The sequence below is a fragment of the Dromiciops gliroides genome, chromosome 2, assembly GCF_019393635.1.
Source record: "Dromiciops gliroides isolate mDroGli1 chromosome 2, mDroGli1.pri, whole genome shotgun sequence".
Lineage (NCBI taxonomy): Eukaryota > Metazoa > Chordata > Mammalia > Microbiotheria > Microbiotheriidae > Dromiciops > Dromiciops gliroides.
Genome location: NC_057862.1, coordinates 464,395,240 through 464,405,455, shown reverse-complemented (window position 1 = coordinate 464,405,455; position 10,216 = coordinate 464,395,240).

Sequence of the window (10,216 nt, the reverse complement as noted above, 5' to 3'; positions counted from 1 at the left end):
TGTGACCCTGGGCAAGTCACTTAACCCCCAAAACAAAAAAGAGTCTATTACGATAATCAAAGGGTGAGGTGATGAGGGCCTGCACTAGAGAGGTAACTATCAGAAGAGGGGGTGCTCATTCAAGCAAAGCAAATGGACAGACCTTGGCTAAAGCTGCAATGGTGAGGGGTGAGGAATCTTCGATGACTCCTAGGGTGTGAGCCTGAGGGACTGGGTGTGGCCCTCTATGGTAATAAGGAAGGTCGGAATGAGGAGCTCTGTTTTGTATCCAAGATAGCAACTGGACATTCAATTGCAGATACTTGAAAGGCAGTTGGAAATGTGACTTTGGAGATCAGCCAGTTTGAGGCTGGATGGGTGTATTTGAGTATCATCAGCATAGAGATAATAATTAAATCCATGAGAGCTGATTAGATCCCAGAGTGAGATAAGGTATTGGAAAAAGAGCAGAGGGCCCAGGACTGAACCATGATTTACTCATATATTTAGAGGGAGTGATCTGGAGGAGGATCCAGGAAAATCTGAGATCCAGGAGAGTGGTGTCCCAAATCATGATGGCCTAAGTTGTTTTGGGGAACATGTATAATCTCCCCTGCTAAAGGGCAGGGCCTAAAATATAACAAAAAAAGGGAAATATTGGATGTTGGATGGGATGTGGAAAAGTGGGATGCTAATCCACTGTTGGAGTTGTGAAGAGAACCAATCATTCTAGAGAGCAATTTGGAACTACAGCGTTAGTGCATACCCTTTGATTCAGCAATAGCACTGCTAGGTTTATATCTCAAAGACATCCCCCCAAAAGAGAAAAAGACCCATTTGCATAAAAAGATTTCTAGCAGCTCTTTTTGTGGTGGCTAAGAATTGGAAAATCAAAGGAATGCCCATCAATTGGGGAATGGCTAAACAATCTCTGGTATATGATGGTGATGGAATATTACTGTGCTATAAGAAATGACAAGCAGGATGACTTCAGAAAGGCCTGGAAAGACTTGTATGAACTGATGTATAGCGAAGTGAGCAGAACCAGGAGAATGTTATGCACAGAGAGAGCAATATTGTTTGATGAAGAACTGTGAATGACAACTATTTTCAGCAATACAAAGATCCAAGACTATCCCAAAGGACTAATGATGAAACATACTATCCACCTCCAGAGAAAGAACTGATATTGATTGAACACCAGCTGCAGCATGCTACTTTTCACTTTTCCTTTATTCAAGTTTTCTTGTACAAAATGACTAATATAGTAATTAAAAAAAACATAATTACCCATGTATAACCTATATCTACTTACTACCTCAGGGAGGGGGAGCAGAGGAAGGGAAGAAGGGATAGAATTTGGAACTCAAAACTATAAATAACAAATGTTTATTATTTAAAAACAAAAAACCCCTCAATAAAGGGTAGGGCCTAGTTCTTGCTCATTCCCTTCTGGGTCCTCCTGCACAGAGTAGGTGCTTAATGTTTGTGGCTTTGAATGGGGGGCATGAGAGTCCTGAAGGAGGCAGTTATACCTAAGGGGAAGTAGGGAAACACTTGTTGGTTTTTATATGACATTTTATGGTTTGCATAGTGCTTTCCAATCTAGATTGAATAATAAATCAATTTGATGGGGGTGACCTGAAGAGACTAAATTGACTAGCTGACGAAATTTTTCCTCTAGTTCAAGTTAGCCCTCTATCCCTTTTTTCTCAACAACTAACTTTGGTGGAGGGCTGGGTTCAAAGCCAAGTTGAGAGTGGTTTATACACTCAAGAAAGACTGGAATTGTGGACTTGAGAACTCCTAACCCCTTGTGACCTGGGCTATGTCACTTCCTCTTTTGGGGGTCTCAGTTTTCCCCATCTGTAAAAATGAAAGATTTGTAGCAGATGATCTTTAAAACCCTTTCTGGTTCAAATTTTTGCTATTACTCTTTTTAAAATAAAAAAATATATATATTTTGTTAAATATTTCTCAATTATATGTAAAAAATTTTAACATTCATTTTTTAAAAGTCAGAGTTCCTGCTTTTACTCTTGATGTGTTGGGTTTTTTTTTAAATTGGACCTTCAATTGAAAATAAAAAATAAACCAGGGACTAGAGAATGGCTGTGGAGAATGGGGCTTATGTAGATGTGCTGTGAAAGTCCCAGTTTCTGCTCAAAGCTCTGGATTCCTAGCTTCATTCCTACATACTCAATTAAAATGCAAACAACCTTGGGGATTAAGGGGCACCACCTGTAGCCCTGGGGTTGGAATCCAAGGCTTGACTTTGAATCGTCCTTCAGACTCTATAGCAGTGTGACCTTGGACATCTCTTCCGGCAGCAGATTCCTCACCTGCAAAATGAGGGACTCCTAAGATCCCCCTCAGTTCTAAATCTGTGCTCTTACAATCCCAGGAGCCCATCTGAGTTATCCCCCCTGAGCTGTTTTCCTTCATTGTTAATGGTGATAATCCTCTCATGCTATTCTAACAGCCTTGTTTATGAGGAGAGTGCTTTGTTAGAAACGTGAGCTGTGATTGTTATTGTAGCCCAAGTGTCAGAGAAAGCTTCTAAAGCTTCTTGGCAGTTGGATCCGGTTGTGTCTTGGGCATTTTCTCTCTCTTTTTTTTCATCATAAAAGTTGTTAAGGGTTAAAATTCTAGCTAAACTGTCTAAAATATCTAATGAGTGGTCGCCAATAAATTATAAGCTTTAGCAAGAGTTAGACTTTTAAGCATTTATTAAGGAGAATAAGAATTTGGTAAAGAGAGAGAAAAAGGCCTAGATTTCTATCTATTAAAGGGAGAGCACATTTCTAGCTCCCTTCTCCGCCAGCGTCCTCAGGAAAGAGCCTGAGACCGAGCGCCAGTCTCTTCCTTCCTCCTCCCACTCGTCCGCGTCACTTCCTGATGCCTGGTCTTGCCCTCAAAGACCTTCGCTTCATGGGCAGAACTCTTCTACAGTAAGTATCCAGCAGGTGGCGTTATTCCAATCGTTACAGTCCCCCCTGTTGTTCCTCAAGAAACAAAATGTTTCCTTGACGGAACAGTAAAAACAATATGATAACTATTGCTAACTAATAATATGTGAACTACAATATAGAAAAGGAAGAGAGGAAAGTTTTGTCCAGAGGAGCGATTTTTTTTTTGTCCTCATGAACCAACGCTTTGACATTAGTCTTGCAAAGGGAGGGCCTCTGCAGAGAATACATGTTACAGATGATGTATATTATAACAGAAAGAGAAAAAAAACAACAAAAACAACAAATCAAAACTGTTCATTTAAAGTCTCTGAAAGTCTTTTCTCAGATGTCCTCTAGGTGTAGTCGTGGAATGGAAGTCTTTTCAGGTGTTGATGTGTGGATACTGATAATCAGCCAGGAAATTTCCTACAAAATTGAGCTTAACACAACTTTAAAATAGCTTTGTCAATAATCAAATCAAACAATGAAAGTTCTCAAAAACATTTCTAAGGGAATTCATAATCTTAGTTGTTATACATGAAACATATAATAAAACAAAATTGAAACATTCTTTAAAATTATAATATTACTATAGTCCCCCCTTATGGAGGGTAATTGAGAAGACAATTGCTGTGATATTAATTTTTTAAAAATAATTTTTATCTTTGTTTCATCACTTTTTGCACCATCTGCCTAATTATCCTCATGCCATTATGAGAAATTAGAAAATCTAATATAATTGGTAACAGATGTCAAGGCCAAATTCAACACTGTTATTTATCATGACACCTGAGATAATTATGGGGGTTACCATAAAAGAACAGAGAAATGATGGGATATGAGTATTCCCACACTTGAGCAATATATACTGCCCATGCAGTATGCCAGGTCTAAAATAGGTGGATGGAATATATGTCCATGCCACCGAACATATTGGAGGAAACTGAGTCAGACTTAATCAGATACATGGGATTGAGATGTCCATGGCATCAGGCATATAGGAGGGAGCATAGAAGCCAGGTGTAGAAGTGAGATGGGTGGGATGAATACTTCCAGCCATCTGTACAATATTGTGGGGAAAAAGAGAATAAAATATTAAACCAAGAGAATCCAACCTCAACATTTGTCAAAAGCCGTTCCCTCGGCCATACCTTGACTTCATGCATGTCTCCCCTCATGTGACAGTTCAGTGTCTGCTCTTGCATGTATTCCTCTTGTGATTGGATGGCATCTTGGCCAACTGGCATCTGATAACTCAGAATAAAGGCAATTAATGTCTTAAATGATAAGTTCCCATAATCCAAGTCTCATATGGATTTAAAATTGAGGATAATAAATGATTGCAAAAAATGTGAATACATCTTGACTCAAAATATAATATATAATTATGCAACAATTTCAAATAATACCCTTTTTTTTACTTAGTATACAATTACTTTTGTGAAAAATCAGAACATACTTAAATACAAGTTAAAGCACAACAGAATCTCAAAGAAAACTTTTTTTTTAAAAAGAAAACTTTTACAAATGTTCCCCTCTTTTTTTTTTTTTTGGAATATGCTTATCAAAAATAATACTTCTAGAATCAATTTACACTTGCCATGGCAAACAATTTGCCAGGGAAATGCTTTAAAGAGTTTGATCAAATAATCAGTTGAGAAAAAATAACAAAAACAAACAACTCAGAATATGGGAGCACAATACTCCTAGAATTAACATTGTATAATAAAATCAAAACCATCTTGCAATGTTTCAAAATTAGATAGACAAATGAATAGAAGAAAATACACATGGAACAATAAAAGACAGTGAAATTCAAACTAAGGAAATCTAAATGAATATGAACTTAATATCAATAAGAGTATTATAAAATATAAACTTGATCACATGACTATAAAAAGCTTTTACAAATATTCTCCTTGTTTTAGAAACTAGGTATAAGACACAATCTCAAAAGCATGAAAATCTCTATGAAAATAAACCCATACCATTAATTTCAAAATGTATATGTAATAGCATAGAAATCCTATGTAACCTCTGAACTGATACTATTACTCTGAGTGAGTTCAGAACACTTTTGATTCCGGTATCTAAAATCCCCAATACTCATATCAATACCTTGCTGCTTACTTCTACATTTCTGTACAATATATACCCTTCCATGGCAAAAGAAGCAGAGTCTTGAACTATGTTGATTGTCATTCTTATTCAGCTTAAGTTTTTCTTCTTTAACCCCTCTATATTGTCTGTCGGGCTTTTCACCATACAAATGCTTTATAAGATTACTAATTAAAGACAAAAGCAGGTTAGCAAAATTATGAACAAATCGAGCATATCTGGAATTTAAAGGGTTTTCTAAAGTTGTCTCAGAAGCACAGCCAGGCTGGGGAAGGGCTGAGCCTGAAGCTGCAAATGCAGGTAGAAAAAGTTGAGCATGCGCATCAGATCTCTGGACTTCCCAGGCAGGGGAAGCTATGGGCTTGGCCATAGGAGGAGTAGAGGGTGGGGTCTGGAGAGGAGGGGAGGGACCAGCACAATTTGAATCACATTGATTTTGAACTCAGGCCTGGATTCCTCTTCCCCCACCTTGCCTCCAGGTGCTAGGGGATTAAAAGCTTCTAGAGGGTGGGTCATTGCCTCCAGGCATGCAAAATTAAAGCAACAATTAGTGTTAGAACTGGGAAAAGCTGCAGGAATCTCTTCAGGTTTCTCTGAAAAAGCATGGTTGGGAGAGGGAGAGATATTTCCTTGTGTGAGTAAGTTGCTGGCTCTTTTAACAAAAATAAAAAGAAAAATAGAAAATCCACAAAAACAAAGCATTAACATGATCTTATCTCCCATTTGTCTGGTTAAACAGACCAAAATCAAAAATAGGATAATTAGGGAGTTTAAAAGGTCCATTCGAAAAAATTCAAAGGAAAACACAGCCAGTACACCAGTACTTAGCAGTTAAAGGGAGAGGGAGGGGAAATTTCTTACCCAACCAGAAGATCAGAAGAAGACTGAGGGTTAGCTTTCCTCTTCGTGGTCAGCCATCTGTTAAGGGTTAAAATTCTAGCTAAACTGTCTAAAATATCTAATGAGTGGTCGCCAATAAATTATAAGCTTTAGCAAGAGTTAGACTTTTAAGCATTTATTAAGGAGAATAAGAATTTGGTAAAGAGAGAGAAAAAGGCCTAGATTTCTATCTATTAAAGGGAGAGCACATTTCTAGCTCCCTTCTCCGCCAGCGTCCTCAGGAAAGAGCCTGAGACCGAGCGCCAGTCTCTTCCTTCCTCCTCCCACTCGTCCGCGTCACTTCCTGATGCCTGGTCTTGCCCTCAAAGACCTTCGCTTCATGGGCAGAACTCTTCTACAGTAAGTATCCAGCAGGTGGCGTTATTCCAATCGTTACAAAGTTACATGTAATATAGTAACATGTAATCTAGTTACATGTAGAGATAGTTTTCAACATTTGTGTGTTTGATTTTTTTTTTGTTTGTTTTTGGGTGAGGCAATTGGGGTTAAGTGACTTGCCCAGGGTCACACAGCTAGTTAGTGTCAAGTGTCTTGAGGCCAGATTTGAACTCAGGTCCTCCTGACTCCAGGGCTGGTGTTCTATCCACTGCACCACCTAGCTGCCCCATAACATTTGTTTTTATAAGATTTCTAGTTTCAAATTTTTCTCCCTCCCCTCCCTTCCCCCTCCCCAAGACAGCAAACAATCTGATAGAGGTTATATATGTACAATCACATTAAATATATTTCTGCATTAGTCATGCTGTGAAAGAAGAATTAGGGCAAAAGGGAAAAACCTCAAAAAAGAAAAAAATAGAAATAATATGGTTCAATCTGCATCTAGATACCACAGTTCTTTTTTTCTGGATTTGGAGAGCATTTTCCCTCATGGGTCCTTTGGAACTATCTTGGACCATTGTATTGCTGAGAAGAGTCAAGCCTATCACTGTTGATCAACATACAATGTTGTTGATACTGTGTACAATGTTCTTCTGGTTCTGCTTATCTCCCTCAGTATCAGTTCATGTAAATCCTTCCAGGTTTCTCTGAAATCTGCCTGTTCATTGTTTCTTACAGCACAATAGTATTCCATTACATTCATGTACCATAACTTGTTCAACCATTCCCCAATGGATGGGCATCCCCTCAATTTCCAATTCCTTGCCACCACAAAAAGAGCAGCTGTAAATATTTGGGCATTCTCAACAAGAACAACTCATTCTTTTGTCTTGGACCTCCACCCTGAACCTTTCTCTGGGGAAAAAAAGTACCACAATCTGACTTGTTTTGATTTTTCTTTATGGCTATTTAGAATTTGTTCCTGTAAATAATCCAGTGCTTTTGAACCTAAGGTTTTAGGAAAGCAATGGTGTGTATCCAAGTTGTTTCAAAATATATACAGGAGGGACAGCTAGGTGTCGCAGTGGATAGAGCACTGGTCCTGGATTCAGGAGGACCTGAGTTCAAATTCGGTCAGCTTAACACTTACCAGCTGTGTGACCCTGGGCAAGTCACTTAACCCCAATTGCCTCACCAAAAAACCAAAACAAAACAACAAACAAACAAAAAAACAAAATATATACAGGACTTAGAAGGGGCATGCATCGCTGGGCCTGTTTAGTAGATATGAGGGCCAGTCATATCACTTGGTGCTGTTTCTTGGCTCCATGGCCACCTTCTCTCCAGAATACTTCGGTCTCAGTTTTCCCAAACTCTTACCCCCTTTAGGGGAAGTCTAGGAGAAGTCCCAGCAGCCTGAGTACACTGAAGTGCATGGAACCAGCTTTGGCTTAGGTTGCTACTTCCCAAGCTGCCATTGGTCAACTATTGCTAAACATGGCTCCCAGGTCCTTGTTCTCCCAGTCACTGCAGCTAGGTGGCACAGTGACTATAGCACTGGGCTAGAAATCAGGAAGACAAGTTCAAATCCAGTCTGGGTCACCCCAGACAAGTCACTTAATCTCTATCTGCTTCAGTTTCTTCAACTGTTAAATGGTAATAATAATAGCACCTATCTCCCCGGGTTGTTGTGAGGATCAAATGAGATAATAATCATCGTAAACTTGGCACACACCTGTATGTATATATGCATGCATATATATATGTACACACATGTATGTACATGTGTATTGCATGGTATATATTGCCAACTTTGCTATATACATACACACATGTATACACATACATACATACATACATACATACATACATACATACACATAAATGTTCACCCATGTGGGTATGCCATCTCTTCAGAAAAGCAGAGCCTAGCGCAGTGTTGTAGTAGCATAGTGGAAAGAATCATGGATTTCAAGTCAAAGGACTTGGGTTCAAGTTCTTCCACTTAGCACTGGGTGAGTGTGAGGAAATGGGGATTGGTCTCCTCTCAATCTGGACCTGTTTGAGGAAAAAGTTCTGCTTCTCCCTCCTCCCTTCCAGGGATTCAGGGAAACCCTGTACTGGTCACAATTAGATCTTCTCCTGAGCTATGTCTATATGAAAGAAGAATTAAAGAATTGTTCCCTGTATCACCTCCCTCATTGGCTAAAAAATACTGCTTTCCCGATTAGCTAGTTTTTGCACATAGATTATAACCCTTGAGTAATCAAAATAATGGTGAAAAAGGAGAGGGGCCATTTGAGTTAGGGACTAGGAGATAAAAGGCCTTCAAACCTCCATTTGGTGGTCACCCACCAGCGGGACACAGGGTGGCCCATTCTCATGAGAATGACAATAAATGAGCCTTTGACACATCACCAATGCTGAGTTCCAGAAGTTATTGGGGTGATATTTCTCACAGTGAGCCAAATAGATTCACTTCTATGGAACTTGGTTTCCTCATCTTTAGATTGAGGCAATTGGTCTGGATGACTTTTTTTTTTTTTGGCAGGGCAATGAGGGTTAAGTGACTTGCCCAGGGTCACATAGCTAGTAAGTGTCAAGTGTTTAAGGCTGGAGTTGAACTCAAGTCCTCTTGAATCCAGGGCCTGTGCTTTATCTACACCACCTAGCTGTCCACCCCACCGCTCCCCCCCCCCCCACCTCTGGATGACTTAAGGCCCCTTTCTGCTCTAAATCTAAGATCCGATGATCCTTCCACCACCTAAGGTGATCATCTTCATATTTTAAATTATGATTATTACATCCCTCACTGCAAACCCCATGAGATTGTAAGTAGTATCCGCTTGTTACAGACGAAGGTCATGCCTTTGGTCCATGATTACTCAGCTAGTGGTGCAGTCCTCTCTCCAGAGTTCCAGACCAAAAAGAATAATCCCAGGGATTCCTGGAGTTCAGGTTTCCCATCTGTAAAAAGTGGGGAAAGTGAAATGCTGGACTAGATGCTCTGTCCAGCACTAAAGTCTATGAAAAGCTCTCCAATCCTTTGGTATGGCTTAGTTATCAGTTCCTGCTTGAGCTGGGCTGAGCTAGGTTTCTCTGCCTTCCCTGGGACTTTGACTTCCCCACACCCTTCCCCTCTAACTCTTTGTTTACTATTTTTCAATAACCTGATTATCTTCTATCTGCCTTCCTGTTTTAAGTAACCAGACCCAACAAGGGAGACTAGGAGTGGTCCTCACCACACTCAGCCGGAGGAAGTTCCCTTGTGTTCTGTTCTGAAAAATCAGATGTGGTCCACTAAAATAGGGAGTTGGGGAAATTTCTTGGGTGCTTAGTTTTATTGTTCAGTCGTTTCAGTCCTGTCCAAATCTTCCTGACTCCATTTGGGGTTTTCTTGGTAAAGATGCTGGAGTAGTTTGCCATTTCCTTCTTCAGCTCATTTTACAGATAAGGAAAATGAGGCAAACAGGATTAAATGACTTGGCCAGAGTCACAAGGCTGGTTAAGTAAGTGCCTGGGTCAGATTTGAATTTACGAAAATGAGTCGTCCTGAATGCAGGCCTGGCACTCTATTCACTTGCGCCACCTAGCGACCCCATGTGCTTACTTTAGCCTCCTAAATAATAGCAGGAGCATTTACATGGATTTTAAGGTTTGCAAAACCAAAACACTTTACAGACTATCTTATTTGATTTTTTTTCAGTGAGGCAATTGGGGTTAAGTGACTTTCCTAGGGTCACACAGCTAGTAAGTGTCAAGTGTCTGAGACTGGATTTGAACTCGGGTCCTCCTGACTCCAAGGCTGGTGCTCTAGACACTTCGCCACCTAGTTGCCCCTCATTTGATCTTTGCAACATCCCATTTTACAGATGAGGAAACTAAGGCCCAGAGAGGTTAAGTGACTTGTCCAGCATCACATAGCTCACAAGTAAGTGATTAAGGAAGGA